This window comes from Halichoerus grypus, chromosome 3 (assembly GCF_964656455.1).
Source record: "Halichoerus grypus chromosome 3, mHalGry1.hap1.1, whole genome shotgun sequence".
Taxonomy (NCBI): domain Eukaryota; kingdom Metazoa; phylum Chordata; class Mammalia; order Carnivora; family Phocidae; genus Halichoerus; species Halichoerus grypus.
In genome coordinates, this window is record NC_135714.1 from 36,944,274 (window position 1) to 36,956,285 (window position 12,012).

The window sequence follows — 12,012 nt, forward strand, 5'->3', positions numbered from 1 at the left end:
TATTTAATTAATTAATTTATTTTTTTAAAGATTTTATTTATTTGACAGAGAGAGACACAGCGAGAGAGGGAACACAAGCAGGGGGAGTGGGAGAGGGAGAAGCAGGCTTCCCGCAGAGCAGGGAGCCTGATGCGGGGCTCGATCCCAGGACCCTGGGATCATGACCTGAGCCAAAGGCAGACGCTTAACAACTGAGCCACCCAGGCGCCCCTAAACTAGTATTTTAAACTTAGAAGTTTTTACACAAACTTTGGATTCCAGATTCCTCAAAAGGCCAGATCAGTGTACCCACATGTCAAACACTCTTTGTGGCTAAGTATTCCAGCTGTCCGCCTTAGACGGGACACGTCCTTTTCGGTTTGCTGTGGTCCCAATCAGTTCCTCTCAGCTTTCCAACACTGAAGCAGGGTGTCAGTTGCCGTATGTCATTGGACTTGCATTGCTTTGTACTGATATCCAGTCCGTTGGTTGGTTGGTTGATTTATTTTTATATCATCTATCTATTTATTTATTGGTTTGTCTATTTATTTATATTTATTTATTTGTTTATTTTTACATCCTATTCATTTTATTCACATTATCCTCTTCTTGGTAAGTATATGTATTTTTATCCTCTTACATTTTAGAAAAATGCTTTCATAAAAGATAATGGATATGTTGAGGGCAAGACCTAAAGCAAGTAGTTATAGTTTATTAAAGAAAAAAAAATTCTGCTTTTGCGAAGGAAGAGGGGAGAGGAAGAGGAAGGTGGGGAATATCAGAGGGGGAAGGTTTTGTAGCAGTAGGATAGGAGTACAACGTCGGGTAGTATGACCCAAGAAACTTCCCTGATGTTAGACAGGTGAAAGGTCGTCTTAACAGGAGGATCATGACATCATCAATTTCTAGTTTATGTTCGTTTTTACAGGATGGCTGGATAGTCCATTAACTGATATTGAAGCATAAAGCTAGAAACCAGAGAGAACTCCAATAATATTAGCCCCCCAGGAATTCAAAGAAAGTAGGGGGAGGCCTTTTGTCCTGTGCAAGGTTTATTTTTTTATTTTTTAAAGATTTTATTTATTTATTTGACAGAGAGAGACAGTGTGAGAGGGAACACAGCAGGGGGAGTGACAGAGGGAGAGGGAGAAGCAGGCTCCCCACCTAGCAGGGAGCCCGATGTGGGGCTCGATCCCAGGACCCTGGGATCATGACCTGAGCCCAAGGCAGACACTTAATGACTGAGCCACCCAGGTGCCCCCAGTAGATCCCTTTTTGACATGATTTTACACTATCATTCCACTTTGGATTATAAAGACCTCACATAAGCTTAGAGTTTGAGAGCTCTGAGAAGTAGTAAAGAACTGGATTCATTAAAAAACACTCATTAAAAATGAGTCATGTTATATTAACCTTTCTTCTGTTGTTGAAAGTAGATTAAGTAAATGTAGCAGACATGATATATCTGAACATCAGTGAAGCTTTTGACAAGGATTTATGACATCAAATAATCGGCTGGCAGCTATACTTGGATAGTGAGTAATCATTTCAAAAACTGTTAAGAGTTCCTGTAGGCAGATGTTTGTTGATTACATATTGAGTCAATGGTACCTGAAGGTGGATAGCTGTAAAATTGTGAGGTTTCTAGAGCAACAAGGATCTGTTGAATTTTTATTAATTTATTTGATTAAGAGATAAAAATAATTCTAATCAAATTTGTAGATTACTTGAGGCTGGAAATGAAACTGAAATCTATTGCATGGGAACCTGATTCAAATGTCTCGATAGGTTTAAATAAAAGTAAACACAGCTTGTCTAGTGAGATAAAATTCCGTAATGGCGAGTACTACTTCATAGCAACATAGATGAAAAAAATGCTTACATATCTTGTAAAAATATAAGCTCACCATGAGTTAATAGTTTATGTGATTGCCAAAATGGCTATGTTAGTCTTAGTCTGTTAAGGGAAATACAGCCTCTGTAACAGGTATGAAAAATTGATTTTATCTCACATGTCAACTCTGATTAGTGATAGATTCTGCTTTGAAGACAGTGTTGAGGGGGAATCTGAGGCATCTAAGCTCGAGAGGAGAGCCCTGCCATCAACTAGTGACCCGTGCCATGCCCACAGCATGGTGAGGAGGTGCTTTTATGTATCTGCTGTCCTGGGTGGAGAATGAGGGATGGTGTGATAAGCCTCATTTTGCTCTATAGATGGTTATATAGCATTTGGAATCTTTATTTTTTGTGACAGTTTCCACTCTTAAAAATGGCTTGGAGTTTTCACAGGGTACATGTATATTAAATCATTACATTATGTACCCTACATATATATAATTTTTGTCAATTATACCTTAACGGGCTAGAAAAATAGTTTGGGTCCTTGTCACTCTTAGATGGGGATGACTGGCAGAGGGAAATTAGACCTTGGGATTGGAGATAGTGCCTTTTCTTTCAAAACTTTTTTTTTTTTTTTTTTTTTTTGCTCCTGGTGTGTATCAGTTACATTTGGTACTTTTTACTTATTAGGTTGCTGGCCACATACTGCCTCTCCCTTTTCAATATGTTTTCATCTTTTTGTAGTCTTTTGCTTTGACCTCAAACCTTCTATTCTGGTAATTTTTCTCTTGTATTAAGGGGAGAAAATTCTCTGTCCTTGTTCTCACCCAGGCTGATTTTGACCTGCAGATGTTATTTTTGGTTATCACAACTAAAGAGTTGCTACTGGCATCTAGGGGCTACAGGCCAGAGATGCTGCTAAATATCCTGAAATGCACAGGGGCTTCAACAACAAAGAATTATCCAGTCCCAAATATCATTTGTGCAAAGGTTGATGAACCTTGCCCTAAATTACTGATCCTTCTTTTTCAGTCAAAAACAGGCTGGCTCCAGTAGGTCACTGTTCCTCTTCTTTTGGGTTCTGTTTAGTTAAAAAACTAAGATGAGCCGGCACAAGTAGCTCTCTTATTAAAAGCTACTACCCTTTTGACATGACAGAACTTCAGCTATTTTAAACAGCTCTACTATGAGAGATAGTACAATGTAAAAGACTCTGAACCAGACTTAGTTCAAATTCTGCCACGCCTTAGCTGTACACCTTTATTTCCATTTTTGTAAAAGAAAAAAATAATAAATAGAAAATAATGATTATATTTACCACATGGAGTTGTTTTAAGAATTAAATAAATGAATATACATATGTATGTGTACATGTATGTGTGCATCACCAAAATGGCTATGTTAATTTTAGACTGCATCAGGAGAAGCATAGTGTCAAAAATAGATTTGATTTAGAGCAATATGCATTATGATATTATTATTATTCATCATCCTGAGGTTCTTTTCTTCTCCTAGATTAAATATTTTCACTTATTTTAACTCTTTAGCAAAAAACATGGTTTGTGGCCACTCTCATTGGGTCACTAATTTCAAGGTACCCTCTAGGTTGTCTTGAGATGAAAAAAAATCAAGATTCTGCATTGGGTTCCAAAGTTACTCTGTTAGAACCACTTATTTATTAAATTTATCAAATAAACATTTTTTTTGTTTGGTTTTTCTCTTATTTTAAAGAAATCTCAGACTCTTAAAACACTAGACAGTAATGCATTTATAAGTTAGTGATTGGAAACCATAATTTGTCAACTGTTGTCAAATATTCAGGATTGGGGAGAACAATAGAAGTGACTTGGTAAAAAGAATAACTTTTAAGTCTGACTACACTATTCTCCTGACTTTGAGATACATGAAATTATTGTAGTAAAATTTTTAATTTGAACTCATAATTTTTTTATATATATAATTTTTGAGAGAGGGAGAGAGGGAGGGAGGGAGAGCTCATGAGCAGGAAATGGAGGAGCAGAGGAAGAGGGAGAAGGAGACTCGCTGCTGAGCAGGGAGCCCAATGTGGGGCTTGATCCCAGGACCCTGAGATCATGAAGTGAATTGAAGGCAGACACTTATAACCGACTGAGCCACCCAGGCACTTCTCAGAATTTTTTTATAGCTGCAGGGTGAAAAATTACTACTCATCCTTTAAGATCACTTGCATTTGGGGAGGTGAGATCTCTTGGGGGGGGGGGCCATGACCAATAAATTCATACTTGTTCTAGCTTAGTATTTCTGTATAAGATAAACACTGAAATCGTTTTTTTCTTGTCTTACCATTTTGCTATAGAGTGAATCTTTCTAGAAACAGAGTAATGGCATTATTAATGGAGATTTTACCTTTTTTTTTTTTTTAAAGATTTTATTTATTTATTTGAGAGAGAGAGAATGAGAGAGAGCACATGAGAGTGGGGAGGGTCAGAGGGAGAAGCAGACTCCCTGCCGAGCAGGGAGCCCGATGCGGGACTCGATCCAGGCATTCCAGGATCATGACCTGAGCCGAAGGCAGTCGCCCAACCAACTGAGCCACCCAGGCGCCCCAATGGAGATTTTACTTTTAAGCACTATGTACTTTATGTAGTTCCATAAATATTTATTCAGGTAAATTTTAACAAAGTCTTAGGACTTTCAGGACCTTTCAAATGAAATAAATTCCTATATACCTTTAGTATCTCCTTTACATGTTAAGGAGATATCCTTTAGATATCCTGTGAGTGAAGGGTCAGGCTGAGTTCCCTCAAAGCAGAGCCTGAGACAGGGATTTTGTACATGGAATTGACTATGGCTGTGCTCTTCAGGAAAGACCTATATGGAAAGAAGTAGAACAAGATAGGGGAGGAAAAGACTATAAGAAGATATTGCCTCATGTAAAGTGGAACCTTGGCTTGATCCACAGGGAAGCTTCTGAATCATAAACTGCCCCTACAAAGTTATTTCCCCTTGAGGCAAGATGGTCAGCCATTTGTAACTTGTCACTCAGACATTTGCTGTAAATCACCTTGAGAGTAGCAAGTGGGACATAATCCCCATTCTGAGGCTGCTCTCTGGGGGCAATTTCTAGAGATATAAGCAGTTCTGCTCCATTAGCATCCAAGGTCACAGCAGCTAAGTTTCGGGTGCATGACCAAAGCATCTACTCTAAAAGAGTAAATTATTCTTCATAGTATTTTCAAAACAGCTAGCCTTTTGCAGCCATATCTGTGATTTAAATATCAACATTGGGTTGCCTGAACACCTAGTCCCAGTGACCAAATATTTTATGAAATATTCAAGCAAACACATACTAAAGTTGACTTAATTTTTAGAAAAGATAATATTAAGGAATTTTTTTTATGCTTATATTTTCTAGAGCAATTGTTGACAAAGTAGAAAAGTTGTGAAAAAGAAGGTACTCATCTTGGAGGTACTATCTTCAATGCAAAAGAATGGAAAGAATGAAGTGATGACATGAAAACTCAGTAATAGAACTACAAGAAGTGAATGACTACTGTTGCTTGAATGTTTATTAAGTTTCTTAAAGTGATTTTATGGACAGTCCAATTTGAGGAATTAGAGATTCCCAGAAAGAGAAGAAATCCTACATGCAATAGAGCATATTTTGGATTTAATAAAAGCTGAATTCTGTGAATATTTATAAACTAATTTATTTGACGTCACTGAAGATGAATCACATAGAACTCTTTATGTAAAATATTTCTTTTCACACTGCCAGCCCTCAATCATCTTGTGTTTTTGAGAACCTAAATGTACCACTACAATGATGGAAGAGAGAAAGTGAAAAGTTTTGTTGAGAAGTAGGAACATTTGTTTTCACAGAGTTTAGCTTTTGATAAATCCAAAATATGTAGTAACCCATGCTTATACAGAATGAAGTGACAGAACTTGGCTTCCCCCATGTTGCTGACTTATCTATGCAGACTGTGTTGGTCAAATGACACACTAGATTCATATCCTGTGTTCTTCCTTCTCATATCCTTCTATCTCTGCACCATTTATTTCTATCTCCACACTGCTTTCAGAGTTATCTTCATAAAACATACTGTCTTCCGGGGTGCCTGGGTGGCTCAGTCATTAAGCCTCTGCCTTTGGCTCAGGTCATGATCCCAGGGTCCTGGGATCGAGCCCTGCATCGGACTCCCTGCTCAGCGGGAAGCCTGCTTCTCCCTCTCCCACTCCCCCTGCTTGTGTTCCCTCTCTCGCTGTGTCTCTCTCTGTCAAATAAATAAATAAAATCTTAAAAAAAAAAAAAAAAAAAGAAAAACATACTGTGTTCCTTAAAGTCTTTGATGCTTCCCTATTACCTGTGGAGTGAAGTCTAAACTCCTTACCAGGGTAGTTACAGCTCTCAGAATTGGGCATTAATTTGCCTGCTCATTTGTATACACTTTATAAGCCATTCTAAACTAGTGACAAAACTACAATCATCTTCAGCACTTTTATTAGATTAAAATGTGCCTATTTCTATAAAGCTATATTACATCCTCTCACCCACTTGCTATTCTTCAAGCTCTTCATACCCTGGGATATAATTTCTTTCCTTTCCATGGCTAATAGGACCTGAAAGATTGACCTAACACAGGACAATAGATTATCTTGACAGAGAGAAAGTAGAGAGGAGTCAGGAGGCTTTCATGTTGAGTCACAAGCAAGATAAATTGGTATAATTCAGTCAATGGAGGGGTGGGTGGGTGGGAGCAAAATGGAGCAGCCTAGAAAGAACATTAGTAAATCCTTAAGTAGCACTCACTATATGCCTGGTACTATATATGACTTTGCATATGTTGATATCATTTAATCCTCACCACTCTGTTTCCCTGTTTTTAAGATGAAAGTAAGGCAGAAAGAAGGTAAATGACTTACTTCACTCAGATCACCCAGCTATGGAGTAGATAAGCTGGGATCTGAACCCAGGAAGTCTGGTTACACTGGAATAATCAGTACCCAAGATAGGGAGAGAGAAGCCTCTATTTCAATTCTTATTTATGGTTCCCATCAGACCCATCAAGTGTACTTTGTTTCTTATTTTTGAATTTTTGTGTAGCCATATGGTATATGATATAGCCTTCTTTAGTTACACTTTTTAAAATATATTTCTATTTCTTTCATCCATAGGAGCCTCAGTGAGACTTGCCGATTTTCACTTTAAAAAAAAGTATTAATGTACCCTGTAATTGAAATGCCTTTTCCACCATTTTTATCTGTTGAAATGGTGCTAATGCTTTATGATCTAGCTCAAGTCCTTCTGCTTAGTTGTGGCTTTTCCCATTCCCACCCTAAATTAGGATTGTTTTCCTTCTCTTTGATCTTAATGCATTTCTTATTTTATTCAAGAATGAGTGACAGTCTACTTTTGGTATTTTAAGTTCTATACCTCTTTTTCCATAATATTAGTTTGAACCGTATGAAATTGTCAACCCTCAAGTATTTTTAACTTGCTAAAATAGAGTTTAATGTGGTTCAATTTAGTTTTTTGGAAGGAAACTGATCGACAGGGCGGTATTTTATGATCTTTGTATCCTGAATATCTGATAGATGCTAAAAATTAAATATTTCTTGGATATATTACAATTTTAGTGATACGGCATAATTTCCCCAAATATTCTCCTGGAGATAATAAAATGTTTAGAGGAATAAAATCATCATTTTTCCTGTTTTCTACTTCTGACATTGTGTTTATTTCCCAAAAAATCCTAAAGTATTTCAGTGTTTTTGTATATAGATAACCACAACTGGAGACTTCAATTTGGCTGCCTAAAATAAAACAAGTTCACACTTACAAAAGCATGTTCATAAGGATTTTTAAGTTGTTACTTTTTAAATAATATCCAGGTAAATGGATCAGAATATTACAAATAAACAAGGTCCCAGTTCTCCAAGTTTATGGGATAGCAAGGGGCCACATAAACATGCAGTTCTTCAGAAAGTCAGAAAATGGATCTATATCAGGTGGTTATCATGGGAGATTTCACAAAGAAGCAGAGTTGGAATTCATCAGAACAGGAAAGAATATGGGGTGTTGCAGAGCGAATACAGAATTTATGAAAACTTGGGAGAGCTGCAAATAGAACCATTTGAACAGAATATGTAGGATATAAGGTAAGTTGTGGGGAGGGACAGGAGGAGTCACTTGAACATTTTAAGTAGGGTATTAACATTGCCAAACTGTGCTTTCTAAAGGTGCAAAGCCAAAAATAAATAAAAATTTAAAAAAAATCAGGAATTACAAGAAAATATAGAAACTGCTGAGTCAAATGAAGTGAACTCTGGCTGGATTGCAAAAGATGATGAGTAGAGAACTAGGGAGGCTATGTCGGAGATTACTGCTGTGATCTGAGCAAGGACAAGGAGGCCTTTGAATAAGGATGTGGCCAATTAAATCAGTAGGAAGGTGGATTCAAATAATATAGGAAAATATAAATGATAGGAATTAGAGATTAGTCAGAGGCTGGGAGTCATCCCATTTGTGTTACCTGGTAATTATATCTAAGTAATTCATATATTTTGAATAAGGCTGGATCATTTCAAGCTCAGCTTAATTGTGAATTATGCTTGCCACGAAGTCCGCTGTGAGCTGAATACTTTATTCAAATATGTATACATAGTCCGGAATAAATTGTTGCTTCTCCAGAGGTACTCTTTTAAATGGAATTTCATATAAATTAAACATTTCATGATGATGAGTAAAACACAATTTAAAATATGCAATAATATTAATTAAACCAAAGAAAGTTGTAAATTGATGTTGTCATACCTTCATTTATTTTTATGAAACTGTATTATTAATGTTCCTTTTAAAATATTAAATAGCATTTTGTCATTAAAATATGTGTGCCTAGCCTGGTGGTGTCAGTTAAAGAAGATGATTATATCACTGTTACGAGGAATAAGCTGAGAATGACAGCAGAGGCTTGTTTGTCAGCTTCACGGTGTGTGTGTGTGTGTGTGTGTGTGTGTGTGTGTGTGTGTGTGTATCAGCATTATGTGATACTCAGGAAAAGGTGTTTTATAATACATTTATATTTTTTTGGCCTACCATTTAGTTGAAGTTCAATATTTCTTAAAGAGTTAAAAATTCTATTTACAGGTGTTAAAAGATATTTTTAAAAGAGAATCAGAATGTTTATTGCAGTGTTATACAAAAAGTTTCCAGTAATAAAATGTATATTATAAACGGGGAAAGAAAGGGATAATTTTTAAAGAATGAAATCATCAGTCTCATGTAAAATAAACGTGTCAAGTTCATTGAGAGAATTAGTAAGTTCAAAGGAATTTTTTCTGTGTGTGTGTGTTGTTTTATTTGAGTATAGTTGACGCATAATGTTACATTAGTTTCAGGTGTACAACTTTGTGATGTGACAAGTTTATACATTATGCCATGTTCACCACAAGTGTAGCTGCCATCTGTCCCATTACATTGCCATTACAGTATCATTGACTGTATTCCTTAGGCTCTGCTTTTTATTCCCCTCACTTACTTCATAACTAGAGACCTGTATCTCCCTTTCCCCTTCACTCATTTTGCCCAATCCCCCATCTCCCTTCTCTCTGGAAACCATCAGTTCTCTGTATTTATAGTTCTGATTCTGCTTTATTTTTATTTTTACTTTTTTTTTTTTTTTAAGATTTCATTTATGAGTGGAGTCATATGGCATTTTGTCTTTCTCAGTCTGACTTATTTCACTTAGTATAATACCCTCAAGGTCCATCCATGTTGTCTCAAATGTCATGGTCTCATTCTTTTTATGGCTGTGTAATATTTCATCACACACACACACACACACACACACACACACACACACACACACACTACATCTTCCTTATCTATTTGTCTGTTGATGGACACTAGCGTTACTTCCATGTCTTGGCTATTGTAAATAATGCTGCAATAAACATAGGGGTGCATATATCTTTTCAAGTTAGTGTTTTCATTTTCCCTGGGTAAATAGCCAATAGTGGAATTATTAGATCATATGGTATTTTGATTTTTAATTTTTTGAGGAATTTCCATACTGTTTTCCACAATGGGTGCACCAATTTACCTTCCCACCAACAGTGCACAAGAATTCCTTTTTCTCTACATTCTCGCAAACACCTTTTTTTCTTGTCTTCTTGATTTTAGTCATTCTGACAGGTGTGAGGTGATATCTCATTGTGGTTTTGATTTGCATTTCCCTGATGATTAGTCATGTTGACATCTTTTCATGTGTTTGTTGGTGATCTATAGGTCTTCTTTAGAAAAATGTCTGTTCAGTTCCTCTGCCCATTTTTTAATGATTTTTTTTTGATGTTGAGTTTTATGTTATTTTAGATATCAACTTCTTTTTTTTTTTTTTTTTAAAGATTTTATTTATTTATTTGATAGAGAGAGACACAGCGAGAGAGGGAACACAAGCAGGGGGAGTGGGAGAAGGAGAAGCAGGCCTCCCGCAGAGCAGCCCAGGACCCTGGAATCATGACCTGAGCTGAAGGCAGACACCTAACGACTGAGCCACCCAGGTGCCCCTAGATATCAACTTCTTATCAGACATCATTTGCAAATATCTTCTCCCATTTAGTAGGTTGTCTTTTTGTCTTTTGATGGTTTCCTTTGCCTTGCAAAAGCTTTTTATTTTGATGTAGTCCCAATAGTTTATTTTTGCTTTTGTTTGCCTTGTCTTAGGAGACATATCTAGAAAGAAGTTGTTATGGCCAGTGTCAGAGAAATTACTACCTGTGCTCTCTTCTAGGATTGTTATGGTTTCAGGGCTCATGTTTAGGTCTTTAATCCAGTTTGAGTTTATTTTTATGTATTGTGTTAGAAAGTAGTCCAGTTTCATTCTTATATGTATAGCTGTCCAGTTTTTCCAGCACCACTTATTGAAAATACTGTCTTTTCCCCATTTTATATTCTTGCCTCCTTTGTCATAGATTAATTGACCATATAATTGTGGATTTATTTCTGGGGTCTGTATTCTGTTCCATTGATTAATGTGTCTATTTTTGTGCCAATACCATACTATATTGATTACTATAGCTTTGTAGTATATATTGAAATACAAAATTGTGAGACCTCCAGCTTTGTTCTTTCTCAAGATTTCTTTGGCTACTTGGGGTTTTCTATGGTTCCATACAAATTTCAGCATTATTTGTTCTAGTTTTGTGAAAAATTCTGTTGGTATTTTTATAGGGATTTCATTGAATCTGTAGATTGCTTTGGGTAATATGGATATTTTGACAATATTAATTCTTCTATTCCATGAACATAGAATATCTTTCAATTTCTTTGTGTCATCTTCAATTTCTTTCATCAACAGTTTTCAGAGTATAGGTCTTTCACTTCTTTGGTTAAGTGTATTTCTAGGTATTCTTTTTGGTAGAATTGTAAGTGATGTTGTTTTTAAATTTATCTTTCTGTAACTTGGTTGTTAGTGTATAGAAATGCTACTGATTTCTGGGCATAAATTTTGTATCTTGCCACTTAACTGAATTTGTTTATTCTAACAGTTTTTGGTGGAGTCTTTAGGATTTTTCTGTGTATAGTATCATGCCATCTGCAAATAGTGACAGTTTAACTTCTTTGACAATATGGTTACCACACATTTCTTTTTTCTTGTCTAATTGCTGTGGCTAGCACTTCCAGTACTACATTGAATAAAAATGGCAAGAGTGAGCCTCCTTGTCTTGTTATTGACCTTAGAGGGAAAAGATAAAAGGAATCTCTAGAAACAACCACAAAACAAGTAAAAATGACAATAAATATATGCCTATCAATAATTACTTCAGGGCAAATGGACTAAATGCTCCAATCAAAAGACATAGGATGTCAGAATGCATTAAAATAAAACAAAAACAAGACCCATCTATATGCTTTTTACAAGAAACCATTTTAGACCTAAAGACACCTGCAGATTGACAGTGAGTGGGTTGAGAAACATTTTTCACACAAATGGATGTCAAAAGAAAGCTGGAGTAGCATACTTATACTGGAAAAATGACTTTAAAACTAAGACTGTAAAAGGAGGCCAAGAAAGGCATTATGTAATCGTAAAAGGGACAATCCAACAAGAAGATATAACAATTGTAAATATTTATGCACCCAACATGGGAGCATTCAACTATATAAAATAACAATAAACATAAAGGAACTAATTGATAATAAAAAAATAGTAG